This window comes from Myxine glutinosa, chromosome 4, assembly GCF_964187855.1.
Source record: "Myxine glutinosa chromosome 4, kmMyxGlut1.1, whole genome shotgun sequence".
Classification (NCBI taxonomy): Eukaryota; Metazoa; Chordata; class Myxini; order Myxiniformes; family Myxinidae; genus Myxine; species Myxine glutinosa.
Genome location: NC_136264.1, coordinates 8,187,800 through 8,209,744, shown reverse-complemented (window position 1 = coordinate 8,209,744; position 21,945 = coordinate 8,187,800). Strand labels below are relative to the sequence as shown.

The following is a 21,945-nucleotide window of genomic DNA, read 5'->3' as shown; positions in this document are numbered from 1 at the left end:
ACATTGTGCTTCAGCTTCATCAAGGGAGTTTCAAATAATTCTGAGAGCTTTATGTTCCACAGAATCCAGGTGAGAAGGATGAGTTGCTGAGGTGACGACCCATAGTGGAAAGTAATACTCAATTGAGCTGTGGCCGAAGTCCAGCTTGTAGACTAGATTGTGAGTCGCTTTGATTTTCCAGCAAAAAACCTACTGTAGATCGATAGAGGATTTCCATTCTGTAGCTGACTTTGGAATCCAGCTTTGCCATATGATCAACGAAGAAAAGGACATTACTGATGGTGAAGTGTATAACTTCAAGCGACTGAACCTTTTCCATTGAATGACCAAGGAAATCGATAGGTTTGTTCCTTTGACAATCATTCTGGAGTAGGAAGTTAAAAGATTGAGATTTTTCCAGGATCGAATGACATGTTCTATTTATCACACAAGAATCTAATAATTTTCAGATCAGCAGAGAGATGCAGCTGCTGTCTGCCTCGTAGAGGTATGGGCTACTGTATGACACAATGCAAAGTCGTCAGTTGAAAAAAGGAAGATAATGGTTTTCCAGAGCATTGGAGAAGTTATTCATACAGATAAGGAACAATATTGGACCTAAAACACTGCTTTGGGGTAATTCCAGCCTCTATTGGGAGAGGGGAGTATGCTTATGTATTTCCTCACACAATACATAAGCATACAAGAGCTGAGCAGAGTTCCATGGAAAAGCTCGCTTGATTGTAAAAAAGTTACAGCACAGAATACACAACATAACACAGCAAATCAGGTAAGTCTTCTGAAATTCTCTCTCAGAGTTCTCTCTTATATAAGAGCCAAGTCTTTTGAGCCTCCACAGCAGGTGCCTAAGAGCATGGAGGGGTTTACTAGAGGTTGTCATTCTGGCCCCACAACATCCGGTTCTCATCATGCAAACCATGAGAACCAGTAGGTATGCTGTGAGATGTCGAACTGAAAGATGAGTTTTAGAACAGTTACCGCTTGGGATATTTCCTTGGGTAAAGTGTTCATCTGGCAATCATTTTATTGCAGGTCCGAGCAGGGAGGAGAGTCAAAGTAGATGAATGTACATCTGATTTTAATCACAAAGGGAAGATACATGCATAGAAAGAACTTGCCGAGTGCATAGTTTTCCAGCTCCTCAGAGAGTATTGCATTATTCATTTACACCACCACCTCTTTCCACTAACACAAGAATACATTTTCCAAATGCACCTATTCAGAGTGGTTCAAAGTATTATACCCAATAACACTCATATCTCTGTGATTTTTCCTGCAAAGAAGAAAGTACAAACAGAATTGGAATTAACGGCAGGAAAAATCATCCATAAGGATCGTCTCAATTTCATTAATTAAGAAGAAGCTATACTTCACCACATTGATGCCAACATGTTGATTGCAGGAGTGGAGGACGTCAGAAATCCAGGCATGAGTGTGGCCTTTTATGCCAAAGGCAGAGAGCTTGGCAAGCAAAGCAAGATGCCAAACGATGTTAAATGCCCTTGGATGTGTCCAGGGAGACTGTCCTAACCTCTTTGAGTTTGAGGGTCTCTAACCATTGCTCAGAGATGAGCAGACACGTGTTCAGAGTTGTCACTGCAATGGAATCCAAACTGATGGTTGGAGATCAGACTGAACATAAAGATTTGACTTCAGAAGTAATTAATTAAATGTATATATTTTTGTATACAAGATCGAGGCTTGTGTGAGAGCTAACATTTATGACAAAAAAAACATAAACGGACACATAAAACATACAATAAAGGGAGCGGGAGACAAGATGGGGAGAGAGAGGGAGGCATACAAGTGCAACAGTAGAGAACAGGGACATTGGGAGATCTGTGGGAGGGAGAGGGCTTGGGGATAGGGGGCATGAGAAGGGGGGGGGGGAGGGGTGGGAGAGGTATAAAACACATGGATACTGCGAGGACTTCCAGGAAAGAAGTCGGTATTTCAAAAAAGTGGATCTGGGGTGAATTAACAGGGGTAGAAAAGATCAAGGTTTTGGACGGGGGAAGACAGATGGTGGTGAACAGCTGTTTTAAAGACCTGGAGGGAGGAGTGGGATTGAAGAGAGCGTCGGAGTTTGTTCCAGAGGCATGAGAAAAGAGGAATGAAAGAGTGAAGGTGAGCAGAGTCTTGATTTTGGCAGTTTCATCAGAAGAGGGTTGCAGGCAGATCTTGTGCGACCTGAAGGAGTATTTGGGGGACAGAGCACAGACAGAGCTGGGGGAGCTAGGCCGGAGAGGAGTCGGTAGAAGACAGAAAGACCACCAATCTGCCTGCGGTGAGCGAGTGAAAGGCCCTCAGAGTCAGCTTCATCGCGGGAGATTCCAATGATTCTGAAAACTTTGGTTTCAACAGTGTGAACCCGAGCTCGTTGTGAGGCAGGAGCACCAGCCCAGATGGGAGAGCAGTACTCCATAAAGCTGCAGATGAAAGCCTTGTATGTGGTGAGGAGCTTAGGTGTGCCAAGGAAGGACTTCACATGACAGAGGATGCCCAGTCGGTGACTGGCTTTGGAGGCCAGCCTGGAAATGTGGTTTTCCCAGGAAAGATCATGGCAGATAGTGAGACCCAAGAGCTTGAGTGAAAGAACTTGTTCAAGAGGATTGTTCAGAAAGTAGATGGGAGGGTTGTCCAAACGGTCGTTTCAGAGAGACATAGTGAGAGTCTGACATTTGTCAGGATTGAAAGACATGTTCCACTTGTTTGACCAGTCTGTGATTTTGTGCAGGTCTGCAGAGAGTGAGGAGGCTGCTGCCTGCCGATCTGAGGGATGAGATATGGAGTGGCAGAGAGTGGAGTCATCAGCAAAGAGATAGAGAGGATTTTCCAGAGAGTCAGAGAGATCATTGATGAAGACCAGAAAAAGCACAGGGCCCAGAACACTGCCTTGAGGAACTCCAGCCTGAACAGGAAGGGGAGATGAGAGAAATCCATTCAGGGCCACATGTTGACTGCGACCGGTGAGGAAATCCGCAAGCCATGCGTGGAGGTTTCTGTGGATACCATAAGAGGAGAGTTTGGTAAGCAGGGCGGGGTGCCAGACAGTATCGAAGGCATGTGATATTTTAAGGGAGACAGCTCTGATGTCCTGTTTGGCATTGCGGACCTCCATCCATTGTTGAGACAGCAGAAGCAGCATGTCCAGAGTAGAGTCACCTGGTTTGAAATCAACTTGATGATCAGAGATCAAGCCATTGGAGAAGAGGAAGGATTTGATATCTGAAGCAATGATGGATGCCATGACTTTGCTTGGAATTGGAAGTACACTGAATGGCCAATATTCGTCAAGTGCTGTTTTGCACCCTTCTTATGGATGGGAGTGATGTTTGCTGTCTTCCATGCAGAGGGAAGGAGACCAAAAGAGAAGGACATACTGATTAGGGTAGATAAAGTGGAGAAAGAATGACAGAGCACGATTTGAGAACGTGTGCACTGATGCCATTTGGCTCCATTCCTGAAGTAGGGTCAAAGCTGGAAAGAACTTTCTCCACCTTCTCCGCTGAGAAGAACACAGGGTCCAGTAGACATTGGCTATGTTGGGGGTAATATGGGGATAGAACAGAATGTGTTGGGCACATGAGATTTGGAGGCAGACTAAGTTGAGATATTCTGTCTCATTTCAAGTAGAGGCTGCAGCATTGCCATTTGAGTTGAGGAATGGGATGGAGAGGGACCATACACCAACCGGAGCGTTAATAAGGCATCAACATGATTTTGAGGAAGGCCACTAATTGATTAGACTGCAGTGGTTCTTAACCTTTTTCAGTGACCACACTGAAATGACAATCCTTCCCCTTGAGTTTTCATAATATTTTCCCCTACCCCCTGTCAAAAATGACTTAAAACTACAATAATAGATTTAATAAAGTTTCTTTATTTTCACATTTTAAAAAACACATTTATGGAAACAATAATCATAATGAATAGTGTTTGCTGAAAAGTCACTTTGTTGAAGTGGATTACAGTACGATAATAACTTTTGTAGAAAAACATACTACACAGTACACACAGACAAATTTCTAGTGGCTCTTTTGTTGTTGTTTTTCATCATTGATGATGCTGAAACGAGGTTCTTTCTTTGAAATAGGCACACACATGTCGTCACTTGCATCCAAAGGGTTCCTGGCCTTTGTTTTGATGTGTAGGAGTGTTGAAAAACCTGTCTCGCACAAATAGGTGGTCGCAAATGGCACGAGGATCTCCAGAGGTCTCTCTGCTAACTGTGGGAACGTTTTGAGTTGTGCAGACCACAAGATGTCGAGCTGCATTGATTCAAACTCCATTCGGATTTTTTCATTGGCCTTCAGCTCAACAAGATCATCTTTCATTATATCACTATCATCCATGGAATCGAGGTTGAAAATAAATGGATCCCATATCCATCTTTGTTCAATAGAAACCTCTCCATGGCGAAAGTATCCTTGGAAGGACTGAATCAGCACCTGCAAATGTTCCTTTACTTCAGTCACGAGGGATAGTTCTTTTTCCGCATTAGCAGACTCAAGTTTAGGAAAGTTTGCAAAATTTCCATTCTCAATGCGCTGCATCCAAATTGGAAGTTTTTGGGTGAAGGCAGACACCTTTTCCCTGGCAGTGATCATGTTCATCCCTGTTCCTTGGATGCAGGTGTTCAAATCGTTGAGGTGTGTGAATATACCTGCCAGGTATGCCAGGGACAAAATGAACTCCCTATTTTCAAAGTGGTCAGCAATGTCACCGTCTTGCTTTCCAAAAAACTGCTTCATTTCTTCGTGCAGTTCGAAGACACGAGTAAGCACCTGGCCATGGGAAAGCCATCTCACCTCCATGTGGAAAAGAAGAACACTACAGTCACGTGAAAAAGTAAGTACACCCCATGTAAAGTTTTGACTTTTTCAACATATTTCAACATACAGCTATTTGATCTTCATTTCAACAATATTGATAGATAAAGGTGATATAATATAACAAATATCATGAAACATTTACATTTTGTAGTCCATTGTATAATTTAAATAAACATAAATGCAAATTTCGTATGTGGAAAAAGTAAGTGCTCCCTTGGCTCTAATAGGTGGTATTGCCCCCTTTGGCAGAAACAACCTCAAGTAGGCGTTTCTTATAACTGTCTACCAGTCTCTGACATCGACTGGGAGAAATTTTTGCCCACTCCTCCATGCAGAATTCTTTCAGCTGTGCGATGTTTGAGGGGTTTCTTGCATGCACAGCTCGTTTCAAATCCCCCCACAATATCTCGATGGGATTTAGATCCGAGCTTTGACTTGGCCATTCCAGAACCCTCCATTTCTTTCTTTTCAGCCATTCCTTGGTGGATTTACTGTTATGTTTAGGGTCATTGTCATGTTGCAAGGTCCACCTTCGATTGAGCTTCAACGTTCCGACAGATGGCCTCACATTATCCTCAAGCACCCTCTGGTACAATGAAGAATTCATAGTGGATTATATGATGGTGAGCTGCCCAGGCCCTGATGCAGCAAAGCTGCCCCAAACCATAATATTTCCACCACCATGCTTTACAATTGGTATCAGGTTCTTGTGGTCAAATGCTGTCTTTGGTTTTTGCCAAACATGTCTTCTGGTACTGTGGCCAAATAGCTCTACCTTTGACTCATCTGTCCAGAGCACATTGTTCCAGAAGTGCTGGTCTTTGCCGAGGTGTTCATTGGCAAACTTTAGTCTTGCCCTGATGTTCTTTCTGGACAGCAAAGGTTTCCTCCTGGCACACCTCCCGTGTAGATCAAATTTGTGCAGCCTCTTTCTACTGGTAGACTCGTGCACTTTGGCATCAACAGTGGCAAGAGCTACCTGTAGGTCCCGTGATGGCATTCTGGGATTCTTAGAGACTTCTTTCAGCATCTTGCGGTCTGCTCTCGGGATGAACTTGCTGGGGCGGCCCGGCCTGAACAAGTTGGCAGTTGTTTGGAATCTTCTCCACTTGTAGATGATCTTCCGGACAGTCGAATGATTGATTTCAAATTGTTTGGAGATCTTTTTAAATCCCTGCCCAGACTCGTAGGCATCTATAACCTTCTTTCTGAAGGCCTCAGAGAGCTCTTTTGATCTTGGCATGGTGACACTGCACACTTCAACAACAAAGAGGAAACCAAACTAAATATCTGAGGTTTAAATAAGACAGGTTCCTCCAAGATCCTCTCTAACGATGTTCTAATCATTTGCATCTGAGCTGGTGCACCTGATTCTAATTTTAGGTATTTGAAGTAGTGATAAGTGATAAATGTAGGGGTGTACTTACTTTTTCCACATGTGAAATTTGCATTTATGTTTATTTAAATTATACAATGGACTACAAAATGTAAATGTTTCATGATATTTGTTATATTATATCACCTTTATCTATCAATATTGTTGAAATGAAGATCAAATAGCTGTATGTTGAAATATGTTGAAAAAGTCAAAACCTTACATGGGGTGTACTTACTTTTTCACGTGACTGTATGTTCAGGTCCAATTTTATTTTGTGGCGGCGTGTCTCGTACCCCCAGCTTGGAGGTTTCGTACTCCCATGGGGTACAGGTAACCCTGGTTAAGAACCTATGGATTAGAGAGTTTGGCCTCGAGATGTGTAAGATTATGTTTTCTGGTTTTCCTCAGGATGGCCACACCTGTGAACCATGTAGAATTGATGAAAGTTACCTTCAGCTGCTTGGCTGCAACCACCTCCCAGCAGGATTCGGCAAACCACAGTCGAGAGGATGGATCGGAAAGTCGCGGATGGGACGGGATAATGTGGTGTTGTGAAAGTATTCCCAGGTGGAATGAATATAAAATGCTGTGGTGATGGTGGGTCAATCCTTGTGTGACAAAGCAAATTCAAGTCCCTGCCCGTTGGTCTGTCCAAACAGCCATATTCGCCATCATTGAGGTTTGTCCCTTACAATAGCCAGAGACATGGTCCTTGACAATGTGATCATAAGAGCCAATGGTGGACAGAAGAGCAACAAGACAGATTAGATGGAAATTTAGTCATTACTAGGTCCAGGATGGAGGATGTACCCAGGGCCGGCGCCAGACTATTTTGCGCCCTAGGCTCGGCCAGCTACTTGCATCCCTCCCCCCCCCCCCCCCCATTTTTTTTTTTTTGCCAACTTCGATTATTAGTACTCCAGTTTTCCTGACGATGATCAATCCATGCGCCCAACGACGAAATTGCGGCAGCGTTTTGAACATGCCGGATGTGACGTATGCCACGAAGCGTACATGCTCAAAATTAATCACTTACACTATTATGAACTATTATATTTTCCTTTTATTATGTTTTTTCTTAAAACAATAATTTGTATAAAACTGTGATCCTTTTAGGTTCAGTAATGTGCCCCTCTGCCTCTGATGAGGGATGTACGTGCCCTAGTCGGCTGCCTAGTTGGCCTAATGGTAGCGCCGGCCCTGGATGTACCAGTGGGACAAGTCTGGTTTGGGAAGTTTTAATGATCGGGCCAAGCCCACGGAGTCGCATCTGTCCAGTTTGCAGAGGTTGCCTGCACACGACCATAAACCCCCGTTCATGTCCATTAACTGTGTCAAACCCCTCCGAATCGGTACACTCCCCCTCGTCATCTGCATTTCCACGTAATCCAAACTACCCCTTCTCTGTGTTCCCCTCTTCAGAATCCCTCTATTTCATGGTCCCATACCTCCCCCCGCCACTTAATGCATCCCCTCCCATTGCCCTTCCCTCGGGGCGTGGATAGGATAGGGGGCGTGGATAGGAGAGGGGGCGTGGATAGGAGAGGGGCGTGGATAGGATAGGGGGCGTGGATAGGATAGGGGGCGTGGATAGGAAAGGGGGCGTGGATATGAGAGGCGGCGTGGATAGGAGAGGGGGCGTGGAAATGAAGGACGGGCGTGGTTCGAACAGAGGGGCGTGGATTGGATAGGAAGGATGGCCGTTGATCGGAGAGAGGGGGCGTGGATATGCGTTGGATCGTCATGGCTGTTCCGTCGTGCCGCCTGTAGAGAAAAGGCCGAGTTCGTGTTGAAATTACGGCGCCGCTGAGCGGGTAAGGAACTCAGATCCGAGAATGTGATGAGGTGAATGCAAACCATTACACTCGGAGAACTAATCGACACTCCAGTGTTGTTCCGTATATTCCATGATTGTGTCCGATGTTTGCTTCTGGCCTGGACCCTCACACACTTACACTTACAGGTAGCGCTCGAAGTCACGGGCTGCCTTCCAAAATCAAGGTTTTATTCACGAAATCACCTTTGTTTGTCCCGGTCGGTGTAGTTCATTTATATGTTCCTTGAGTTGTATGTTTATATGTATATTGAGCTTTATAATTATATGTTGTGTGTGAAACCTGTGGTAACGTGTCGCACAATTCGCGATCTCATGTAAGGCCTGGTTTGTTTTCCTCGTTCGGGTTTTCTGTGCGGACCGTATGGGTTCTGTGCGGACCGCATGGGTTCTGTGCGGACCGTATGGGGTCTGTGCGGACCGTATGGGGTCTGTGCGGACCGTATAGGGTCTGTGCGGACCGTATAGGGTCTGTGCGGACCGTATAGGGTCTGTGCGGACCTTATGGGTTCTGTGCGGACCGTATGGGGTCTGTGCGGACCGTATAGGGTCTGTGCGGACCGTATTGGGTTATTTGCGGACCGTATTGGGTTCTTTGCGGACCGTATGGGTTCTGTGCGGACCGTATGGGTTCTGTGCGGACCGTATGGGTTCTGTGCGGACCGTATGGGTTCTGTGCGGACCGTATGGGGTCTGTGCGGACCGTATGGGGTCTGTGCGGACCGTATGGGGTCTGTGCGGACCTTATGGGGTCTGTGCGGACCGCATGGGTTCTGTGCGGACCGCATGGGTTCTGTGCGGACCGTATGGGTCTGTGCGGACCGTATGGGTTCTTTGCGGACCGTATGGGTTCTGTGCGGACCGTATGGGTTCTGTGTTCACCGCATGGGTTCTGTGCGGACCGTATGGGTTCTGTGCGGACCGTATGGGTCTGTGCAGACCGTATGGGTTCTTTGCGGACCGTATGGGTTCTGTGCGGACCGTATGGGTTCTGTGTTCACCGCATGGGTTCTGTGCGGACCGTATGGGTTCTGTGCGGACCGTATGGGTTCTGTGCGGACCGTATGGGTTCTGTGCGGACCGTATGGGTTCTGTGCGGACCGTATGGGTTCTGTGCGGACCGTATGGGTTCTGTGCGGACCGTATGGGTTCTGTGCGGACAGTATGGGTTCTGTGCAGACCGTATGGGTTCTGTGCGGACCGTATGGGTTCTGTGCGGACCGTATGGGTTCTGTGCGGACAGTATGGGTTCTGTGCAGACCGTATGGGTTCTGTGCAGATTGGGCCACTTTAGGTTTTACCTATTTGCTGTTAACCTGATGAGCAAGCCATCGCTCAGTTTATGAAGGTTTTGTTTATCCCATTATTGTGATGTAGTGGACATGACACATGCGTTGTCGGTATTAGGTATACTAGGGCATGCCCGTACTATATCTATATCTAAAATTATATCCCCCCCTCTATTTACATGAAATGGTTTGGTCCAAAGCGAACGGCTTGCGAGTACGGTGACAATCCCCCCCCTCTATTTACATGAAATGGTTTGGTCCAAAGCGAACGGCTTGCGAGTACGGTGACAATCCCCCCCCTCTATTTACATGAAATGGTTTGGTCCAAAGCGAACGGCTTGCGGAGTTTGGTAAAGAAATCGCCACAGCGTGCACAAACGCGCAGGAAAGCGAAAGAATCGCAAATTAGTTTTAATTAGTTTTAAAACATAGTTTAACGGCAACATAGTTTGCCAACGTGAAATAAATGAATACGCTCTCAAATGTGCCGTCCGAGGCAGAGTCTGTTCGGCACGTTCGGCACACGTGATAGCTCGCTGCTCTCTGATTGGTTGAATCGTTTTTTGGACATAGCTCGGTAACTACTTCTCCGATTAATATGAAACCTTGAAAAGGCACATCCTCGGGTCCCCAGCAATATACCTGGCAAGTTTAAAGTATATCGGACCCGTGGTTGTCGAGAAACAGCGGTCACAGACATACAGACATACATACAGAGATTACTGGAATTATAGATAGATGGTTGTTGTAGGTATTTGTACAGATTCTACCATCTCCGTCAAGAGTTGATTTCACCGTGGGATACAAAACCTGTCAGGTAACCATCAAAGGTGATTTCTCCGAAAAGTGTGTTTTCCACGAATGTTGTTACCTGGTTGTGCTTATCAAGGAACCATCTTGAGGAAATGATTCTGCCAGGTCAGGAATGTGGGTTGGGTGGGAAACAGTTAAAAACAAGAAATTTCTCCCAATGTATATTTTGGAGCCAGTCCAAGGTCGTCAGGATCACGATGTTTGAGAAAATATGGGTTTTGTAATAGGAAAGATAATGTTTCAGAACTATGTTCATATTGCATACCTAATGGTGGACGTGTTGTACTTTTCCCATGGGATTTTAACCATAACATTCCACCACCCCTCCCACCAGTGGGTCACGGAGAAGCAGTTTCTCCAATAACTCAGACACCTGTACCTGTGCGTATTCCTATTGGAATATAACGTAGAATTTGATAACATTACCATGTCATCTCGTATCGTGTTTAATGGTGTATTTAACCTTTCTATCCTTGTGACCTTGTTTTCTGTCAAATTTAGAGCTGCATGGATATAGTTTGGGCTGACAGGATGGCCTAGAGGTACGCACACTTCCATCCTGGGTTCAAATCTCGACCCATCTATAAACTGTCATTGTGGTATTTCACAGGCAGGGTGTGTGTGTGTGTGTGTGTGTGTGTGTGTGTGTGTGTGTGTGTGTGTGTGTGTGTGTGTGTGTGTGTGTGTGTGTGTGTGTGTGTGTGTGTGTGTGTGTGTGTGTGTGTGTGTGTGTGTGTGTGTGTGTGTGTGTGTGTGTGTGTGTGTGTGTGTGTGTGTGTGTGTGTGTGTGTGTGTGTGTGTGTGTGTGTGTGTGTGTGTGTGTGCGCGTGTGTGTGTGTGTGTGTGTCTCCCGGATGGACGTTAACCTGGGAGTGCCATTTGCTAGAATTTGTTGGGGGACACTGAAGACCCCGGGTTGTTCTTCGTGAAGAGTACGTAAGCTATCACTGGCACCATGAACAAACTACAAATTGCTTGGGCGGCTCTGCGAAGAGTCCGGTACACCAGAGAGAGAGGGTATCATCTTGCACGCGCAAGGTACTCCAAGCATATTGATTGATGTATGTTGCACTCCGCTCCACTGCTTGAGGGTGTTTTTGTGTACCACCAGCCATGGCAAGCATGATGTAATATTGTAATACAAAGGAGCACTGGATTCCTGAATTTTAAATGCATTGCGAGGCAGTAACCGTAATCACGTGACTTTGTACAGACGTTCCCCATGCCATGATTTGTGTACAAGGAATAACCCTCAATTTGCAGATTCCTGATTCGTGATTTCTTGCGTTCAATTAAATTTTCCCAAACCGGTTTTAAAATATAAACCTTTAGCTTGGGTTAAATGAAATGAGAACGTCACAAGATCGCGTGTTGTGCTTGAGCCTGGCACGGGCCTGGACGGTATTTCCAACGTCAAGGTGCTGCAGGCAAGTTAGCTTGTTGAGATTTTTTGATTCTTAAGTTCCAGAGAAGTAACAATGGCAGCTGTGTAAGCCATAACCCATCGGTGCTTACCAGGCTGAAGGCCTCAAACAAGAGGGCCGTTTATGTGCCGGAAGTGCACATTTGCTTGCCGGCCAAGTTGGCTGCACCAGGATTTTCAAGTGATGGTCGTGTCGAGTTCCAAGCATCATGTCGACGCACGACTCTATCGTGATTGTTTTGACGTGTGTTGATTGGTGGGTTTCGACGTTGGTTCATCGAACTGTCAAACAATTTCGTTTTTTGAGGGTACTACACATCCAAATGTTTAGCATTTTACATGGATCTTTCTTCTTTCTTCTTTGTTAAACCTCAAAATTGTTCAGTTATTCAGGTTATTAAATCGTACTAAAATACACCATTTGTGTCTGCCCGTCTGTCTGATGAATTTTTGACGCCAATACATTCTGTCCTTACTTATCCAAATCTCAACCAAACTTGACAGGATGACCAAGGGTTACATAATGAAGGTTGTAGCGCATTCATTTCCCCTCCTCCCCAGGGTGGTTTTCTCTCCCGAGCAGGTTTTCCCCGCCATTGCCGTCAATGGGTTGCGTGTTGAGGTGTATAGCCGTATTAAGTTAGCTTTATCGTGGCGTTTTTCCAAAGACGCTTTTAATAACAAAATTAATGATTATCGCATATTATTAATGTTATTGCAAAACAATATTAATACTAATAATGTCCCACTTCCCCAAGGCGTTTTTCCTGCAGTGATAACGTGTATAAATAGCTTATCGTTATAATGGCGTTTCTGTGGGAGCAACCACTTCTACAGGAAGTAAAAATATTATAAACCACAAACACGTATGCTTAGCTTTTTAAACAGTCGCTAATGCTCTTTATAACACTAAATGAAGAAATTTGGAGGAATCCCGACATCCATGAAAAGGTTTACTTACAGAACTGAGCGAAGATCTACTGTACTCTATATAACCCACAAATATTGGGTTAATATCATGGACCTTTCTGCCACTACCGTGGCATTTTTCGTAGCAAACCTTTGAAACTCGCCTCCGCTGTTTAATATGACACAAAGGGAGAAAGACCGGGATGTGCTCATTTACCAAGCAGCTAGCTAGCGCTTGCCAAGCCAGCCGTTCCTTAACGGTTTTGAATGCTATGCTTGCTCGAATGCTTAAACCACTTGGCGATCTCTCCACAAGAAACTTGGTAAACTAGAACGGGCACTCGGTAGAGCGCATACCTTCGCCGCAGCTACTGTTCTGTACTTGGCATGGGAGTGTAGGGAACAGAACAACAAAAATACGATTTTGACCTTTTCGTGACCTTGACCTTGACCTTTGACCCGATTGCTCCCAAAATCTAATCAAATGTGTCCCGTATAATAACCAATCATCCCACCAAATTTCATGCAATTCGGTTGAATACTTTTTGAGTTATGCGAATAACATACACACACACACACACAGACATACAAATAAATACACAGCGATCAAAACATAACCTTCCGCTTTTGCGAAGGTAATGAACACACCCAATGTTCTTGAGATCCGACCATAGATCGACTATAATCTATATACCCCAAAGAGGAATGACACTTCCTGCCCCTCCCGGAGTCTGCGGGTGTACTAGTTATATTAAATTTCATTTCAATACTTTTTATTTGCTTCTTTAAATTCAATACATACTTAGGCAGTTAAGACCGAAAAATAGGGTGTATCGTTCATTTTTTCAGGAAAGCACCAAATTTGGTACAGATGTAGTATGGACCTATACAATTGTTTTCCTGAGGGGCGCCCAAAAATTCAGAACCCCTGGTGGCCGCCATATTGAATTTCAACATGACCGCCCTCTGTGACCTATTTCCCTCAATAACTTCTATACTATGAGCGATAACACCACAGTTCCAGTGTCTTACCCCATGTTTTCATGGTCTCTGAATCCAATGGGATCAATTGCATAAAGATTGGCATCCATCATCTTTAATTTCAAGATGGCCACCATGGTGTTTCCATTTTCCTTGAATCTCTCATAGTATTTTAGGTAAAATTTCAATTCCAAGTGATACACATTGTTTTATTGGTCTCTGATAACAATGAAATGGTATTAATTAATCAAAGTTACACACAGTTGCAGTTTTAACTTAAAATATTGTGGGCACTTGAAAGGTGGAGGCTCTCGCACAGACGCGTAGTACTACAAGCACTGTCCATCGCAGTCACACAGTGATGTGCAGGGCAGATTTGCCCTGGAGCATTTACAGTTGCCTTTACAGGCCGACTTGTCGTAAGTTGTCGTAAAAGGCGACAAAAAGGGTTGGTGGCAGGAAGGGCATCCGGCCGTAAAACATTGCTTCAAAAAGGGGACCAAAAAACAACAACAACCACGGTCCCCGAAAAAGGCCAACCCCTGCTTTGCAGGGAAAAATGGCCTCTAAAAGGTGGTTTTACAGGCCGACTTACAATGGCAGCTTGTAAGCTCTGAACATGCCTCCTGTATCAGTGGTATTGTGGTCCAAATTGGTGTCCAAGAAGTCCCTGTTTTCATCCAGCCCCAATCAGCTGGTGATGGAAGTTCTGGGTAGGGCACAAGTGCCTGACTCCATACGTGTCCAGCCTGAAAACATGCACGTTTTAGGTGTTGTTCGAAGGCGTCTGCTGTTGGGGGAATGTGATCAATTGTTCTTGCTTTCTTCGTGAACAAGTGTCGGCGCATGTCATTCACTGTCTTTATCTCGGTAGTCCGGTCATAGAGGATGGCAACATATCTTTCTAGACTCGGACTTCCTGCGGCCAAGGCCGGTGGCAATTTTATGGATGGCAAGGTAGCGGTAGCTTTTACCAGTGCCTGGTGTTGGGCTAGCGGCTAGGGTGCCAGCTTAGGATCCGAGGATCCTGGGTTCGAATCCCGGTCGATCGCTGAATTAACGCCAGGGGGGTTGACTCAGCCTGTCATCCTTCCGAGGTAGGCAAATTGAGTACCAGTTCACTGGTAATTCCCTGTTTGTCGTAAAAGGCGACAAAAAGGGTTGGCGGCAGGAAGGGCATCCGGCCGTAAAACATTGCTTCAAAAAAGGGGACCAAAAAAACAACAACAACCACGGTTCCCGAAAAAGCCCAACCCCCGCAATGGCCTCTAAAGGTGTTTTTTTTATTGTTTTTTTTAATGGCAATCCAGAGTTCCTCCACACCGTGTGACTGGTAGGTAAAGTAGTGTGCTATTGCCAAGACCACAATATCAGAATCTACAGTTCGAATCAATACCCGTTTTCTCCCCTTTTTCATGGCATCCAGGACATTTTTTTTGATTTTTTGAACTTTCTGAATTTTTGGGCGCCCCTCAGGAAAACAATTGTATAGGTCCATAATACATCTGTGCCAAATTTGGTGCTTTCCTGAAAAAATGAACGATGCTTCCTCTTAACTGCCTAACTAACAGTAAAAGGCGTGGAAACAGTAAAAGGCGTGGAAACAGTAATAGAAGGAGGTGTGCGTACCGGAAAGCAGGTTGCTTATGCTGGGCATGTCCCGTTACAGGACACCAAATTACACGTAACAACACAAGGACCGATTACATAGTGAACATAGACAACCAGAGAGTTTGTAGAACACCTTCCCTAACAGAGTCTTGAGACAAAAAGACATGGGAAGGGTCTTTTCAACTCTTGCTTTGCAGGCCCGATCTATATGAGCTTTGTTCGTGAACTTTGATTAACCGGCGCGATGGAACGATGTTTGAGAAAAATATACACTAACCAAACACTAAACAAAAAGATTGTTTGGATGAAGCAAGCTCATCGCTAGGCGCCGCCATTTTGTCTGTATCTTGATTTCGCCACATACCCCCACCCTGAGGGTGCAAATGGAAAATTTGATTGGTCGACATGATGTACAATTTTGCCAAATTACTGCTAAACTAGGTTTGTGGAAGTGCCAACCATGCGATTTGTGTTCTACCATGTTCAAGTATATAATTCAATTTAAATTAATATAAAAAAGCTTTTCAAGGTTGAAGAAAACAAAACATCGAATCGGAAGTTTTACCGCTGCTGATGCTTTTGGGACACACTGCCTTTTACGCCACCTTATTTAATACATTGAATTAGTTCCTCGTGCTTGTTTGCGTTTGTTATGACGTCCCTAAAAACAGTACGTTTCCTGTTTGCAATGATTTTCAATTTTTGAATGATGAAGCTGCTTCAATATTTGGCTATCTGCTTCCATCTGTCCAACAAAAATGAAGAGGAACAAACTTTCTAACCCACTGTTTAATTCTAAAGGATTCTAAAGAGTTCTAAAGGGTTTCGTTCGTTTCTCGGCTTTGAATATTTAATATTCAAAATGCCAAACTGGACCGCTTCTTTTGGACATTGGTACGATGGTTTTTTTTGACACAGACAGACAAACAAAAAAAATTACCTAACTCCTCTGTGTACATGTGCACTCGAGACGAGAAGCTGTACAATATTTACAAATTCGGAGCCAAAGTACTGCTAAGCTGCTGCTTCCTGAAGTGCAAACCAGCTGCTTCGTGCTCTGCAATGTTCAAAATACGAAATTCATTTGAAACTAGAACGGCACTCGGTAGAGAGCATACTCTGAATAGTTTATGGTTTATGGTTTATGTTTATGGTTTATGGTTGAATAATATAATAATAATATAATAATAATAATAATAATAACCAGGCTGAATAGTTTATGGTTTCAATCCTATTAGATTCAGACCTGAACCGAAATCTAATCACCTTGTTCTTGTCACCGAACCAACTCGTTCACCTAGTTTTGTCATAACTCGTACATAACTTTTTTAAATATCATGTTATTTATCGCTTTTCACCCGATCTCTCAATGGTGAAGAATCAGTTAAAAATTAAATAATTCTCATATGCGAATCCATATTCAAATCTTCACCAAAATCAAATCGATTGCTCCTTGTCACACACAACCAATCGGTCCACCAAGTTTCATCTAAATCCATCCACACCTTTTTGAGATATCCTGCTATGTATTGTTTTTGACCCATCTCCCAATGGTGAAGAATCACTTAAAAATTATACTAGCCGGATCCGGATCTTCACCAAAATCTAATAATTTCGTCCTTGTCACAAACACGACATCTCTGCCAAATTTCGGCCAAGGCCGTCCACAACTTTTTGAGATATCTTGTTCATAAACAAACAGACAGACAGACAGGGGTGAAAACATAACCTCCATCCACCTTTGGTGGTGGAGGTAAAAAAAAAACAACCAATTAAGTCGTTCCTCAATCATAGACCGACAGACAGACACAACAAACAACAACAACAACAACAGGCATTTTAAGGCCATTTTCCCTGCTAGAGTGGGGGGTCAGCCTTGCGGTCCCCATGACAATCTTCTCCATTTTGCCCTATTTTCTGCATCTCTCCTTGCTAACCCCCTTGCCCGCATTTCTTCTTCCACCATCTTTAGCCAAGTCTTTCTCAGTCTTCCCCGTCCTCTACTTCCTTCTACATTCATTTCCATCACTCTTCTGAACCAGTCACTTTCATCCTTCCTCAACACATGACCAAACCATCTCAACCTGTTTCTCTTCACAGCATCAATCACAGGCTCTATTCCCATCATCTTTGGCAATTCATCATTTGTCTTCCTCTCTCTCAACGATACTCCACACATCCATCGAACCATTCGCATTTCCACCCTTTCCAGCCTTCGTTGCTGCTCTACGTTCGTTACCCATGTCTCGCTCCCATAAATCATAACACTTCTCACACATGCAGCATACACCTCTCCCTTCAGCTTTAACGACAGACAGGCAGACAGACACAGTGAACCAATTGCTTTCCCCTGCTTTGCACTACCCATGCAGGGTAATAAACCATGGTACGAAGAAAGGCATGTCGTATTTAAACACAACCTCCAGGTGTAATTTGAGGCACGGCATGAAGAATGCTTTATAACCGGAACAGCTGTACATTGCTTTATGGATTATGACACGAGATCAAATATTTCTCAACCACGTGTGAAAAGTTTCAACGACGGGGAATCCTTCTGCCATGTAATTCCAAAGTTTGGGACCAAATATGCGAATTGACCAAAGATACTGATGGAAAGAATACAAGACATCGATCTAGAAGTTTAAGTAAAATCAAACGAATTATTACACAGATGAGATGGGTGTTGTCTGTTCACGCATAAACTGTGAGATCGACCAATCTCGGAAGTAAGTTTAAGTGACAAACCATTTGATCGGTTTGAGGTCCAGGTGGCATCACACATGTTATTTGAGTAAGATTTTTCTGTCGAAGGAATCATTTATTTGACTGACCTGTGTTGTTACCCCACACAAGAGTACAATATGACAAACAAGAGTGAGAATTGCTTTGCCATACATATCCCCTACCGATGTGATGTTTTACAAGTTCAAAAAGGGCATAACTCTGGAAGAACTGATGAAACGCCCTGAAACTCAAACATGTTGTGTAAGTTATCATCATAAAGCCATGCACCAAATTTCAGTTGATTATGTTGAAGGGTATGTGAAAAAGTCTGAAAAACCACAGGTGAGACGGACAGACAGATGAAGAGCAAACCTGCAGGTGAAACTGGGAGGGGACTAATAAGGAAGTACACGGGAGCAGTACGACAATCGGAGTACATTTTGTGGGACAAAACATTTCAGTCTTGAAATTATTCCAATAACTTTGGTAACTTTCTTTTCAAGTTCAAACAAAACATAAACACCAAAAAATGTAATCGATTGAGCTCTTGGTTTTCTTTCATTATTCACTTTGATCTCAACTGACCTTTGTTTAAAGGTGGAACCAAATTTGAATTTCAAAAACTTTTTTCCAAACTTTCCTGTAGAGATGACCAAGTCTGGCCTTTGTGGGTATAAAACTGGTGTGAAAATCATACAATTCACTGCCAGTCATGGACCCACAATGACTGTAATACTTGTGAATGTTCATTAGGTTATTTCAGCATTTCTCTGATTAACCTCATAGAGTGGGTCCCGGTGTCCGTCCGTACGTTAACGTTTGACTAAAACATATTTTCCTCACAAACGACCTGACCGATTATGGACCAAATTTGGTGTGATGCATCAGGACAGCAAGGTCTCGTGGGGTCGTGCTCCCCATCCAGATACGCCCATTTAAAGTGGGCGAAGGGGTGCTTTTGCCCCGAAGGTGTGTTTCACCTGAAATTCAGGTAATTTATTTTCAAATCTCAAATCATGGGGAAATAGCCGTTAGTCCTCCATGGGTTATTTTTTCCCTTCTGATATGATTGTAGCACCCAGGACTCGATTGAGGTGATTTTGTATAAATGGTGAATTTCAACACCTGGAAACACCACTTCTTTGGGAGGCCAACTTTGAAATATGGTTTGTCCAAGAAAGATCATGGCTGATAGTGAGACTCAGGAGTTTGAATGAATGAACTTCCTCAAAAGGATTGTTAAGAAAGTAGAAGTAGATGGGATGAGAAGTGGGGGAAGGGCAGGCGGTTAAGAAAGAAAGAGAGAGAGAGACACAGAGAGCGAGAGTCAGTCAGAGAGACACAGGGAGACAGAGACAGAGAGACACACAGAGAGAGCGAGAGTCAGTCAGAGAGACACAGGGAGACAGAGACAGAGAGAGACAGAGAGAGACAGAGAGACACACAGAGACACACAGACAGATGCCAGGATTGATAGACATATTCCAAGTATTTGACCAGTTTGTGATTTTTTTTTTTTTTAAGGTCTGAAGAGTGAAGAGATGGAAGAGCTACAGCCTGCCTGTCTGAAGGATGAAGGATGTCACAGCAGAGGTTGGAGTCATCATCAAATAGAGAGGATTTTCCAAGGAGACAGGGTTTGCATAGTTTTTGAAACTCCTTGGAACCCCTGGAAAAAAAACAAAAAACCATTTTCCAGTACTGGAAAGTCCTGAAAAACGTGTTCAAGACTTTGAAACTCCTGGAAAAATGCACAAATATAAATAGTCTGCCAGGCCCCGGTTGGAATTGTTAATTTTGCTGGATTCTTTAAGAGAACACAAGACTGTTACCAATTTTAAGCTCCTCCATGAAGCCACGCTGAAATGGTTTCTCAGTCAGTGACCCTTGACCGGACACAGGGGAGGGACACAGGGGAGCTAATCCGAATCATCGCAGTGGATGATCCGATTGATCTCATGGTGCTAATTTTGGTTGTTAACTTATTCCTAAGTTAATCCCCTCTCATGTTCTTCTATTCTCTGGCCCTAATTATGTGTTTATGGCCTCTGGCATTTATCCATTCCGCCCAAAAATATTTGACCCTTTGGTTTTGACTTTACACATACACAGTAATTATAAATCAACTGGGCTGCTGCAGTGCAGGAGGTAAATGAGACATGCAGCACGTACAATAGGCTACAGGTAGTCCTGTATTGGGATTTGTGGATCTGGAGAAGGCCGACAACACTTTCCCAAGAGAAATGGTGATGGTGACACTGAGATGGATGGGAGTGCCGGAAGTTAGGTTGGTGTAAGGGATGTACAAGGGAATGAAGCGAAGAGTTTTGGTTGGTCCTGGGATGTCGGAGGAGTTCAATGTGAACATCGGTTTGAGGCAGGGAAGCGCTCTTAGGCCACTCGTGTTTATCATGGTGATATAGTTGATAAGCATGAGGTGTAGTATGGGGAGATGTTGTATATGGACGATCTGGCTGATGTGGTGGAGAGTGGGTGGGATATGCAGGAAGTACTGGCAGAGTGGAAGGAGGAATTTTGAGAAACATGGGCTGAAAATGAGCATGGAGAAAATGGAGATGATGTGGGTTGAGCAGCAGAGAAACTAAATGAATATCATGTTAGAGGGGAAGGAGATCAGACAGGGAAATAGGTTTGGGGAGGGAGAGGGGGGGGGGGGGGGTGGTTAGGGATGGACAGGATGGTAAGTTCAGAGGCAGAGGTATGGAGGAGGATTCAAGTCTGTGTGAATATGTGGAGGAGGGTGGAGCGAGTAATAGCAGACATAACGATTTCAAGGAGATTGAAAGGAAAGGTTCTGATGTCGTGTGTAGCACCGGCAGCATACCTTTACGGTCTGGAGACGGTGGTACTGACAGAGAGACAACAACAGAGGCTGTAGGTTTGTGAGAACAACTGGGTCACGAGGATTGCAGGAGTGAAGAGGGTAGATAGAAGGAGGATGGATAAACTGAGAGAGGAGATTGGTGAAATGCAGGCTGAGGTGGGCTGGACACCCGTTGCTGATGGGGGAAGAGGGAATGAGACCGCATAGGTGGAAGGAGCAAGGAAGGAGGAAAAGTGGTAGACCGTGGTTGAGATGGGAGGATTGTGTGAGGAGGGATATCAGTAATGTTGGGGTGGTTAGAGAGTGGGCTGAGGACGGAGGGGAGTGGAGGAGTATCGTGGTCATGGCAGGGTGGAAGCTTGGTACCATTAGACCTCACCCCTTATGAAGGGAACAGGAGGAGGAGGAAGATAAATTAACATTAAAAAAATTTCTGCAGGTATTTCGGAAAAACAATTGTATTTTGTCTTGTGATGTAATTTGTCATTTTTCAGCCATTTGTTATCAGATATTTGCCATTCAAGTGTGTGCAATGGGTTTGTCAACCCAAAGTCATCACATTCCAAGCATAATTATCATATCTTGCATGACATTCCCAGCACCGTTAATAAAATGTCAGACTTGACCCTTTTGACCTTCAGAATTACCTTGAAATCAAAAAGCAGAGATTGCTTTCGCCCACATCACATTAAGCGTCCCATGCCCTATCACGTATGGATGACTAGTATGGATGACCATCTAGTGACACGAAAACGGTGTCCTCCCTGTTTCATGACTGCTTGTTAAATGTTGACAGGTGTGCTATTAAAGGAGCTCACCTTTTCAGCATTGCAGTCGCTGGTTTTTTTCTTTCAACCAATCTCTATCCTGAATGTCGCAATCCTTTTGAGAATCATGGATGAATTCTCCGCCCCAAATGGATGAATTCATGGATGAATTCTCCGTTGCCGATACACCGCCCCAAAAAGGGGAGAGCGTTCCGTGGGTACCTGCTCGTCCATTAGAAAGAAGTGATTACAAGGGTATATAATGGAGATGTTGGAGATGAAGGGTGTGGGCAAGATAGGTGTGGTGGAGCTCTTCAACACAGAGGACAGTGTTGGGACAAGTGGCTTGAGGGTGAAGAAGATGAGAGGACAGTTTTAAGGTCTTTCATTCGGAGAGTTGTGAATGCATGGCATGGTCTACCCGGAAAGGCAATGGCAGTGGAAAGGGTGGATCGGTTTAATTTGGAATTGGATAGGTACTTCGATCTGCATCGGCAAAAGAGAGGTATGGGGATCTTGGTAGGACTTGTATGTAG

The 21,945-nt window shown here is 44.3% G+C and overlaps 1 protein-coding gene across 4 annotated transcripts in view; it reads left to right on the top strand.

Annotated features, from left to right (window-relative positions):
- The first annotated feature begins 7,898 nt into the window (after positions 1-7,898).
- Positions 7,899-21,945, top strand: part of LOC137424368 (ETS domain-containing protein Elk-3) — a 47,433-nt gene continuing 33,386 nt past the window's right edge. Inside the window, exons 1-2 of one of the 4 annotated variants that reach the window (XM_078775396.1) lie at positions 7,935-8,027; positions 19,322-19,390. The gene's annotated coding sequence lies outside the window, so the exon portion shown is untranslated. Of the gene's footprint in view, positions 8,028-10,321; positions 10,692-11,004; positions 11,188-19,321; positions 19,391-21,945 lie in introns of those variants that run through there. The other 3 variants (XM_078775395.1, XM_068111757.2, XM_068111758.2) reach the window with 3 other exon arrangements.